This window comes from Octopus bimaculoides, chromosome 5, assembly GCF_046866305.1.
Source record: "Octopus bimaculoides isolate indiv1 chromosome 5, ASM4686630v1, whole genome shotgun sequence".
Lineage (NCBI taxonomy): Eukaryota > Metazoa > Mollusca > Cephalopoda > Octopoda > Octopodidae > Octopus > Octopus bimaculoides.
Genome location: NC_142932.1, coordinates 68,575,245 through 68,587,754, shown reverse-complemented (window position 1 = coordinate 68,587,754; position 12,510 = coordinate 68,575,245). Strand labels below are relative to the sequence as shown.

Genomic DNA, 12,510 nt, shown 5'->3' with positions numbered 1-12,510 from the left:
TGTATATGTATATATATATATGTATGTATATGTATATATATGCATATATATGTATATATGTGTATATATGTATATATGCATATATATGTGTATATGTATATATATATATGTATGTATATGTATATATATGCATATATATGTATATATGTGTATATATGTATATATGCATATATATGTATATATGCATATATATGTATATATGCATATATATGTATATATGCATATATATGTATATATGCATATATATGTATATATATGTATATATGCATATATATGTATATATATGTATATATGCATATATATGTATATATGCATATATATGTCTATATATGTATATATATATATATGTATATATATATATATATATGTATATATATATATATATATGTATATATATATATATGTATATATATATATATATATGTATATATATATATATATATGTATATATATATATATATATATATATATATATGTATATATATATATATATATGTATACATATATCTATAATATAAATTGAAGTTGGCCGAGCGTTGTATTCTTTCTTGTCTTGAGATTCACGGCCAAACGGCTGGGTGGATTCACATGAAAAATGGCACACATGTGCAGACGGGTGCTTAGATTGGAACGCGCTTTCTATTTTTTTCTTAGCCCCCATACTTACAGAGAAAATCGATTAAAACAACCTGCGTGTGTGCGTGTATGTGAGTGTGTGTCACTGAAGCCATTCATACATATATACATAATAAATAAATAAACTGAATGATAAATTTCATTTATCTTTCTCTCTCTCATATACACATACACCATCAACATTACTCTCTCTGTCGCGCACACCCCATCAAACATACACACTCGCATACGCACGTACATCAATTCTCCCCTCTCACCACAACTTCAAAAGAAGTTCAGTCATAAAACTGTCCATGTCTTAACATTTGCCGCCCACTTCAAAATATCGCCTTTCCTTTTCACTTGTCCGGCCATTGTTCGAGAGATTAAACACAAACCAACTCCTGCTAAATGCAAAAATCCCGCCAAAAATACACACACATACACACACAAATGGACATTTCATGTCTTTCAGTTTCTCTATGATTATACACACGTTGAAAACAATAGCTCTTACATACATCTTAATCTTCAACAGGTATGTATCAATTTCTATAATATAAATTATTTTCCTATAAGCGTATAACAATTACTTATTCCATAGTTCACTTAGCTTTTCTTTTCACTTTTCTTCTCTCTCACATACATACACACACCCACACACACACACGCACGTCCATTTCATATATCTTTCAATTTCTGCTCTCTGCAAATAAAATCTCTAGGATAAAACTGCTTACAAAAATTGCGATTAATGTATAATTTCCTTCTATGTTCATAATGAAACAAATCTTTTAATGATTAGACAGACGTCCAATAGAATAGCTCTCACAAATAGACTACGTACAAATTCTTTCGTCACAACTCCTGAAGCCATTTTCTGACAGGAGTGGGTGAAATCTTCATACAGCTGGAGGCTCCAATCGAAACGGGACACAAAATGATCAGGTTGAGAAACGCTGTTATAGATTATGCCTAACCGAAAACAATCACAGCCACATCATCCAAACGGACCGGGTGAAACCGGGTTTAGCTGCTAGTGTATATATATAACCACAATATATTTCCAACAAGGACCATCTTGTCATTCTGAATTGATCAGGCTTTGTGAGTGCAGAGATGGCTAAGACCAATATACACATATGTATACATATATATGCATGTATATATATGTATGTACATATATGTGTATATTGGTCTTAGCCATCTTTGCACTCACAAAGCCTGATCAATTCAGAATGACAAGATGGTCCTTGTTGGATTCACAGGGGAAAAAGAGAAATATATTGTGGTTATATTATAGTCATAACTCTTGTAATTACATATATATTATGGTTATATTTATTATAGTGATATTTCTTATGATTATACAATATGGTGGTCATAACCATCATTTTGTTTTTCTCTTCATCAAGATTGTTTTAACATCCACTTTTCCATGCTTGCAAGGGTCAGATGAAATTCATTGAAGGAGATTTTCTCTGGCATTTCCTGTTGCCAACCATCACCTGTTTCCAAATAAGGTAATATTTTCCCATGATTAGACATATTTTCAAAGGACACTGTTTGCATGGTGGGGACACTTATTTACAACCACCACACTGTGTCAAAGCAAGATTGTCACACACACACACACACGCACACACATGACAAGTTTCTTTTAGTTTCTGTCTACCAGATCCACTCACAAGGCTTTGGTTGGCCTGAGACTATAAGTAAAAGGCACTTACCCAAAGTGCCCAGCAGTGGGATTGAACTCAGGACCATGTGATTGGAAAGCAACTTCTTACCATACAGCTATGTCTGTGCCTATGTGACTATACCATATACATTCATTATAGTCATATCATATGATTATACATATTTTAGTGATATATTTTTATTATAGACATAAAACTTATGATTATACATGTATTATGGTCATATCCTATTATTACATTTCTCAGAGCTGTAGCACAAAGATGATTGCTGAACAGGCTTTCTTTTTACTTCATCCTAACTACATTGATCTTATTTGTATTGGCCATTGTCCACCCTTCCTTCTGGCTAAACACACACATGTATACACTTTTATACAGATAGACAAACAGAGATCAAAGGAATATAGATAAACAAACAATTTATTTGAAAATCTGGCAATCTTCTTTAATTAAAAGCCATGCACGTGTGTGTGCGTGTGTCTGTGTGTGTATAAACACATGCACACACACACACATTTTGTTAGCTAAGTTGGAAATTTTTGTGATAAGAAACTTGAAGTTTTTCTTTGTTTTCAGTAAAGTCTGATTTATTGATTTACAAAACTGTTGAAAGAAATGGAACTTCAAAGATAGAAAACAAAAGAAAACATGGAGAAGCAATGCTCCAGTCTGGCCTTAAATATGGTTGTTGATATAAGAAGAGAAGTTGAAAAAGATGTAAATGAGTTGCTTTTCAGAAATCGAATAATAATAATGATGATGATGATGATGTCAACAACAACAACAATGATGATGATAATGGCCATGACAAGGATCATAATGATATTGATAATGATGATGATAACAACAAGGATGATGATGACAATGGTGATGAAGTTCAAATGACCAGTTACTCTACAGGAAACTTTTATTTGTATACTATTGACTAAAACAAAAAAAAAGACAAAAAGATAAACTTAAAACAGGTCAAAATTTCAATAACAAGAAAAGGTTTCAGAGTTTCTGCAGTTTTGTTGGTTTCCTCGACTCATTTTATCAACCACCCATCACGTCTGTGTATATAACACATATGAGCACGTGCACACACACTCATAATTGTAGCTGGTATTTCCATTAGAAACAAAAGGAAACAAAATTAAAGTACTATACTCAGTACTTCAATTAGATGTACTTAATTTATTTAATAAGTAACTCACGATTCCTGATGAATTCTCCAGGAATGTAACAGAACTAGACCTGTTAGAGTCACTTATGTATATCTATATATAAGTGTGTGCATGTGTGCGTGTGTATATATATATATATATATATATATATATATATATATATATATATACATATATATATACATTACATACATACATAAACTCCCCCCCCCCCAGTAAACCTGGACATTCTCAATTATTCAGTTTTTCTTTATCTAGTACCATGTAATACAATTGTTATAAACAATAACAGTTATCTGATAAAGAGATAAGAAAAGCTAGATTTTACTATTGATACTACTACTACTATTACTACTTCCACTAACCATCACCACTACAACTACTACTCCCATCGCGACTATATCCATCAATACTGCTACAACTATTACCAATACCACAATCACCACTACCAACACTACTAATTCCATTGATACTACAAATACCATTATTAACATGATCAATTCCACACTTCAACCACAACACCACCACCACCACCACCACTACCAACACCAACTGGTACTACCCTCAGCCTCAACACTACCACCATTACCAAAAGCCACAACACTAACTGTCATCAATAACACGACCAGCAGCACTACCAACATTAACAGCATTATAACCACCACCTTCACCACGAACAGCACTTCCACTATCAACACCATCAACCAAAACACTTCCACCACCACATCCACCATCAACAATACTGTGTTTCTTTTGAAACGGAAGTTTCTTATTTTCTAGCAGAGTCAGTGATAGTCTAAAATAATTGTAATGTATTCACACACATACATACATATATATGTGTGTGTGTGTGTGTGTGTGTGTGTGTGTGTGTATACATATATGTATTATATCCATGTTTATATGTTTGTGTGTATATGTGTATATATACATATATATGTGTGTGTGTGTGTGTGTTTATATATGTGTATGTATAGTTTATTTTCCCTGCATGTATTTGTTTACATGAACAGCTGCTGAATTGTGGGCAAATGTTCAGACAGAAATCAATTCTAGATTTGGTCAGTTGCCCACATCAATAATTCTTTTTACTCTTCATCTTATACACATTCAATTATATACAACACATATAAACACTCACACGTGTGTGTATGCATATCATACATGTAAGTTCAAACATGAATTTGTAGAATTTAATGAATGTTACATATACTAACACTTGCAAAGAATTTTATGTTTTAATAAATGGTATAGAGTAAGACATATATATATATATGTATGTATATATGTATGTATATATGTATATGTGTATATATATATATATGAGCATGTATATATATATATATATATGTGTGTGTATATATATATATAAGCATGTATTTATATATATGCATGTATTTATATATATACATGTATATATATATATGTATATATGTGTATATATATGTATATATGTGTATATATGTGTATATATATGTATATATATGTATGTATATATGTATGTATATATATATGTATGTATATGTATGTATATATATGTATATATATGTATATATAATATAATATAGGATAAATTCTTTATAAGAATTTATCAAGTAGTCAGCGTGAAAAAACCTCATAATGAAAAAATAACGAAAAATTTCGTAATGAAAAAATTCATCGTTTCTTCATAGATATATTTAATTATATATAAAGGGCATTAACTGTGTATCAATGCCTCATGCTATCGAGGGACTAAATAAGTAAAAAAACTACCAAAAATAAATTCTTATAAAGAATTTATCCTATATTATATTATAAATAATTAGAATATATTCAGTGCTGAATATCATTCTGTATAAGCACATGTTACCGAGATGCAACTGGATAAATAATTGTGAACAAAAGTCATCGTTGCTGTGATGGCTACATTGTGGTAGGTTGATTCTTGTTTATTTTTATATATCTTGACCATACGTGTACTGATGAACAAAAAAATACAGGTTACTTCACAGTTTTTTCTGTATTTGATTGAGAAACCAGTGGTCTACCGTTGAGTTAAATGTTTTTAAGAGATAAATTTTGAAAAGCTGCATTCCCTCGCTTTCGGTAAATATGTTGCTTATTTTTGGTAGTTTTTTTTACTTATTTAGTCCCTCGATAGCGTGAGGCATTGATACACAGTTAATGCCCTTTATATATAATTATAGCCACACTTAAGTGGCAATATACTACACTTTATCGTGCAGTTACTGTTAATACTTCATTTAGAGAATTAACATTGCTTGTTTTCACCTTTTCGATATCAGTGAAGAATTTCATTGGAAAAGTAGATATAAGATTGCCAAAATTTTGTCTCTCTCATCAAAGATCAGTGGCTATCGAACACCGACGAAGGGAAATAACCCTGAAACCCAGGTCCGTTCGTGCTACAGATCATGATGGGAGGGATAACTTCCCTTGGCAAACAGGACACAGTAGTGTGTCGATAAGTCAGCTGGAGGAGATGTCCTCCTGGGACTAAAAGCAACAGTAACATCCACCCCTAGGGGTCAGCCACACTTAAGTGGCAATATACTACACTTTATTGTGCAGTTACTGTTAATACTTCATTTAGAGAATTAACATTGCTTATATATATATATGTGTATATATATATATGTAGATATATATATGTATATATATATGTGTGTATATATATGTATATATATATGTGTGTATATATATGTGTATATATATGTATATACATATATGTATATGTATATATATATATATATATATGTATATGTATATATGTATATATACGTATATGTATATATATATAATATAATGAAATGTATGTTTCAAATGTGTGTATGAATATGCAAGTACATTTTCACACACTCAAACATATATTCACACTTTTATACAATATGTATAAATAATATTTTATCCTGGATATATATTTTTCTTTCTTATATAGGTGTATATATGTAAACCACATTCATATTCTGTAGATTTATATGCATATTACAAACACACACTTTCCAATACATTATAAATATGTTGAGCAGGACACACATTTTCTCTCATTTATATTCATGGACATGTATAGAGACATAGTTTTATATAAAGTAATCTTTTAACTCACCCTCCATGTGATACATACATACACACACACATACATTCGCCATGATAGATCACTGACCACAACACACATTTTTTTCTCTCCTTGTTTCTTTCTGTAGAAGAGCATAGGCTCGAAACATTAAAGACTTTCTCAATTTCCGAGCGTTATACTAATACATCTATTTGTTTTCAACACCACCAGTTTTCGTTTGTTGTTTTTTTGTGAATTCTCCATATATATATATATATATATATATATATATATATGTAGGTTGAAAAAGAACACATGAGTTGATATATATGGAAAAAAAAGTCAAGGTAGAAAATGCTGAAAGAATTTTATAAAAAACATTTCAGTACCAGTTTCAGTCATTGAGACATTTTCAACTGTAAGTATGGAAAACAATTAAATTTTGGAAACATTTTAGTATTCAAATACAAGGGGCATTTTCCTTGTTTCTGCCTGTCTTAATTTGAGGTCATTAGGAGTAGGGACTTTGATTATTATGGCTGTGGCTATCCTGAATGCATTACTTTGGTCATATAGTCATATTCTTTGTCAGTGAGCCCTTCTCTGTATAGGTTTAACATGGATTTTAAATCTCTCATTTTTTTCTACTGACTGCAATGTTTGGCCTTTTCATAATATGTTGTGTCTTCCAATATGGATAGTACTAGAGTTATATAGAATGCCGTGTCCAATAAGACAACTGCACTCCTTTTATCAGCATCTTTGATTGTTGTTGTTTTGTCATCTTTTAACTTGTTCAGCTCAGCTCATTCTTTTTTGGTGAGGTTTCGTTTGTGTTTTTGTTTGTGCATATGTTGATATGGGTAATTCGAGATGTGTTCACAGAAATGATCAAGAGTTTTGTTCTTACCTTTTGAGGGGGTGTAGTTATTTCTATTTTGGACCAACAAAATAGATTCGTCCACATTGTATTTGTCGTATAGTGCCTCAGTGTGTCGTAATTTTCTACAGAATTCCACGATGTCTTCTTTCATTTCATTGTAGTTGGGGCATTGTGGGGTGGGTGTAAACTTGAGCCCTTTCAAGAGTATATTGATTTGGTTTGCTGTTAATTCTTTGTGAGTTAGATTAATAATTTTTATCACTTTTGGTTCCTCTTGTCTGTTTGGTGCTATCTTGTGTCTCTGTGTTTGAGCATTGGGTCTAAACAATGATTGCGGTGGTTGGGATGGTAGCTATTATGTAGTTGTTCCTTGTTGTTGCGGGGTGCCCTGTTGTGATTCATGGTGTGAATTCTTGGAACAGTATTGAAAAGTGTGTCCCGATATCCCATGTTCGGATGTGGTGTTTTAGGGGGGCCGTTGTTGGTAATTACTGCATGTGGTATGGGTTTGTTGTGCATGATTGTTTAGTAGATTGTTGGAACGTAAATTTCATAGGTAACTCCTTATAGGGGGAGGAGGTTGCAATGTCTATCTTGCGGGTAGTGATTTTTCATTTCTCTGTTTGAAGTTAGGGTACTCATGATATTGTATCACTGTTAGGTCCTGTATTCTTTTTTTTTTTTTTGATGGTTCTGATTTTTAGACAGGTGTGAATCAGTGTTTGAATATTGTTTTGATTTTCTTATTTTCAGGAAAGGGCTGTTGGAAGTGTGCTGTTTGAAAGATGGTTTCATAGTTTGAAAACCAAGAGGCACTTTTCTCCCAGCGTTGGAGGGATTTCAGTTCTTCTTTATCACCCTCTTTCCATAGTTCATTTTGCTAATTTCTTGGTTGATCTCTTCATCGGTGGATTTTACTTTATCTTCATTCGTTTTGGCCCTCAATTTTAGAAGTTCTATTTCCATTTTCATTTTTTCCACTGCCATTCTTTCCCTGAGGCATCTTTGTGTTTCAGGTTCATCTGTAATGGCTTTGATTTGGTATTTACATGGGAGAATTAACGGTGTCTGATTGAGCCATCTTTTGTATACACCCGCTTTGTTGTTGTTTTGGATAATCTTCCAAAAGGCGAACTTTCTATTCTTGAGTGATTTGTTCCATTGTGGAGATTCCCAAGAATTCATTAAAAAACAGTCCCATAACGAGCCACTTTTAGGTCACTTGACCATTTAACATCCTACTACCATCATACCACCTGCATTCCTTTATTATTTTCCCTTCTCTTTCTCCTTCTTTTTCATCTTCTTCCTCTCCGCCACCTCCTTCCTAACATTACTACTATTGCTGTTTAGAATAACACCTATGCAAATTTTATAAACAATACATTCAAAAGAGATGTCTCAAGAATTCAATCTCTATTACCATCCACAAATCACTTTCAGGGCACTTGACCATTTAACATCTTACTACTATCATGGCACTCCCACATTCTCCTCTTCCTCCTCCTCCTCCTCCTCCTCCTCCATCTTCTTCTTCCCTGCCAAGAATTCACAATGACCTCAAACCCACAAGAGTAAACAAGAGAGACAGAGACAGGCAGAAACAAGGAAAATGCCCCTTGTATTTGAATGCTATGCAAATATTCTTTGAAGTAAGTTTTCCATACTTACAGTTGAAAAAGTCTCAATGACCGAAACCAGTACTGAAATGTTTTTTATAAAATTATTTTAGCATTTCCTACCTTGACTTTTTTTCCATATACATACATACATACATACATACATATATATATATATATATATATATATGTGAATGTTGTGTCTTTTTATTTGACTATCTGTCAATCTGTATATGTAGGTCTATTCAACCCACCACATGAGTATTTAGCTGTATTTTTTCTTTTATATAAAATAATTTTGAGAAGGTACACTTAGATCTAGTGCTTACAAGTTTGATATTAAGTTTTCTCCAGAACTGAGAAAATTTTATTTGTTCATTTCACTATTTATTAAAGCCACAAATCTTAACATTATGACATCACTAATGGCTCAAGTATCTCACAAATTTTGAAACTTTTACAAGATAAAAAAGAGTTATGAGTTTTAGCTGAAACCTGTAAGTACTTGTGTGTTCATAAATTGTGAATCAGGAGTTTTAGAGGAGTGTGGGTTATTAGACATGTTAGTCAGGGTAAAACAGCAGTATCCTTGATATTTGTAAGTTCCTCTAGACTGATGAAATCGATATGGAGGAAGCCAGTGGGGACTTGCTCAAATAATTATGTGAACTTTGACCTTGAATATTTCTAGTTTAACAGGCCAGATCCCTGTGTTCTAGCTCAAACAGAATTAGCTGCCACATAAAAGTTAATCTAGTGAACAGGTTTCTGAATGAAGCTCCTCCTTTTGCATTTGCTTTTCCTTGTTGGCATGGATTGGATGGGTTGTTAAGGCTAAGTTAGTTCTTGTTCCAAGTGTTGAAGTTTCTTTCATCCTACACTAGTTGGGCTTCTACATCATACTCCATTATTTTGTATGGTTTCTCTCTTTGAATGCCTTTCTTAACACTGGTACTAGAAAGGGTATCTTGTCCCATGCAAGACTTAAAAGTTTGCTGCACATTGCCTTCATTATTTCAAGGTAAACATGACTGAGACTCTGAATAGAAGAGAATGTGATGGGAGAAATAAAGATAGGAGTGAGAGAATGGTAGAGAAGTTATAGAAAAGAGAGTAATAAACAGCTACACACTGATTGTTGATAAGGAGGTTGATTTGGAAATAACCTAAGAAGCATGATTAAATTGCTGGGTAGTTGTAGGATAGCTATTAATAGGATGGACAAAGGTACATGAGAGTGGAAGATGTCACATGGCAGAGTGTGGTGGTTAATATAAAGATGAGTGATTATAAGGGTACTAGATATGGACAGGAGGTTAAATGCCATCCCTCATTACATAGGGATCATGGAAGTGGTGGAAGAGAGGTAGAATGGAAGGATGATAGTGATTAAATACTGAAGGACCAAATGCTATTCCTTGTCACAGAAGTAGTGAGTTGGAGAGTGGGTGAGTGATAGATGAAAGGGTAACGAAGAAGGCAGTTGATGACAACTTAATGGAATGTAATGGAAGAGAAACTTCCCAATATATAAATATATTAGTCCTCTTAATCTCCATTACTCATGTCACCACTACCACCATCATTTTAACAACTGTTTTTGTGAGTTTTGTTGCAGAGAGAGAGAGAGAAAAGAAAAAAAAGTAAAAAGAAATGTGTGGTGATTCAAAATTTAGTTCTTTAGCTTCAAAAAGGCCAAATGCTGCCACCATAAAAGACAAAGCTATTTCTTCAAAGTATCCAAACTGAACCTTGTTGACATGTTGTCTTTTGATAGCAGAAAATACAGCATACACACACACACACACACATACCAAATTACAAAGGAAGTCATAGTTTCTTTGAATCATTTCATCATTTCTGTATAGAGATATCAATGGTGTATATTGGTTATTGCTGTCATAGTATGAGCCACTGTGCTGAACTTACTATTCTGGTACAAGTGTTGCTCAAAAATAAGCCTACAAATTTCCCTTTACATAATACAACTTCATCCTGACTTGATGTTTGTGGCTCTGTGTCTGTGTTTCTTTATTAGATTTCAACACAAAACACAACCAGATTCTATTAGGATATGGTAAAAATCAGAATTATTATAATACCATCATTGGTGGGTGCATGGTGCTCAGCTAGCAAACCTAGAATATATAATACCCCAGCAATGATGTTGGGAAGGGTAAGGAGTTAAACAAAAAGAGACTGGAGGGAAAGAAAAGAAGTAATGAAAGAGGTGAAGAGACAGAAACAGAAAATAAGAGAGGAAGGAATGTGTGAGAAAAAGAAAGAGAAAAAGAGAGGAAGTAATGTGTTAGAGAAAGAGGGAAGAAGGAATGCAAGAAAGAGAGAAATGTGAAGGAATGAGTGAGGAGATAAAAATATATCGAAATAATAAAAAGAGGTAAATGTTTTGTATAGAATGACGATGGAAAACAAGCTAGAAAATAAAGCATAAAGGTAGATAAGTTTTTAGGAATATTCTGTAGTAGAAAGCCATCTTGTGTTTCCTGATTCTTTGAGAGGAAAAAGGTTTCTAACCAAACAAGGATCTATTTAGCAAACGTATGTCTGTTTTATGTCATAACATGTTCAGAACCACATAAAAGCCTTGCAGCTTTCAGCACTTTTATCATGTAAATCTTGTTCAATAAAACCTTTGAAATAAGTGGGGAAATGTGTAGAATATTAGCTGCTTGGTGTTGTTTTTCTTATTATTGCTGCTGTTGTTCTCATTGTTGTCATTTATCTCTTTCACCCAAGGAAAGCACCCCGAGTTTTCAGAAAATTAAATATTAAATATATTTACAGATATGTTTATATTAGGTGTGTGTGTGTTTGTATAATGAATATCATAATCATCATTTTAATGTCTATTTCCTTGCTAACATGATTCAAATGATATTCATAGAAGTTTGCTTTTCAAAGGCCAGATGCTCTTCCTGTCACCAACCTCACATGTTTTCAAGCAAACTAATACTTCCTTTGAACATTGAATAAATAGCACAACAGTGAGACATGTTTTCAAGGGAAGATTGCAATTAAACAACATTGCTTATGTGACGGTGATGTTCATCTACAACTAGTGCTCATTGTTGAGATGATAACTGAGGTGGACAAAGGTATAGAGGTGGGTGGGTGATGTGGTGAAAGTAATAGTAGGTGGTTAGTGGCAACAGAAGTGACCTGGAGAGTGAGAGTGATAGCTGGTAGTGCAGAAGTGTAACTCCACAGGGAAATGAGTAGAAATCAGAGTGGTCTACTGTAGTCTCTTATACACAAGCTTATGAAGGGTGAGAGAATCAGAATGAAGAGGAGAGATGATGAAGATATGGTCAACACATGTGGTAGGGAGATGGGACATGGGATGCTTTGCTGTACAGATGTCTCACTTCCATTTCATTTCTTGATCCATTTTGTATTTTAGGAAGTTCTATGGCAATGGATTTGTGGCACAAAAAGTCATATCCATGCA

The 12,510-nt window shown here is 33.0% G+C and overlaps 1 protein-coding gene across 1 annotated transcript in view; it reads left to right on the top strand.

The window, feature by feature from the left end:
• Nucleotides 1–12,510, top strand: part of LOC149135581 (uncharacterized) — a 150,051-nt gene that overhangs the window by 28,550 nt on the left and 108,991 nt on the right. The window lies entirely within an intron of this gene.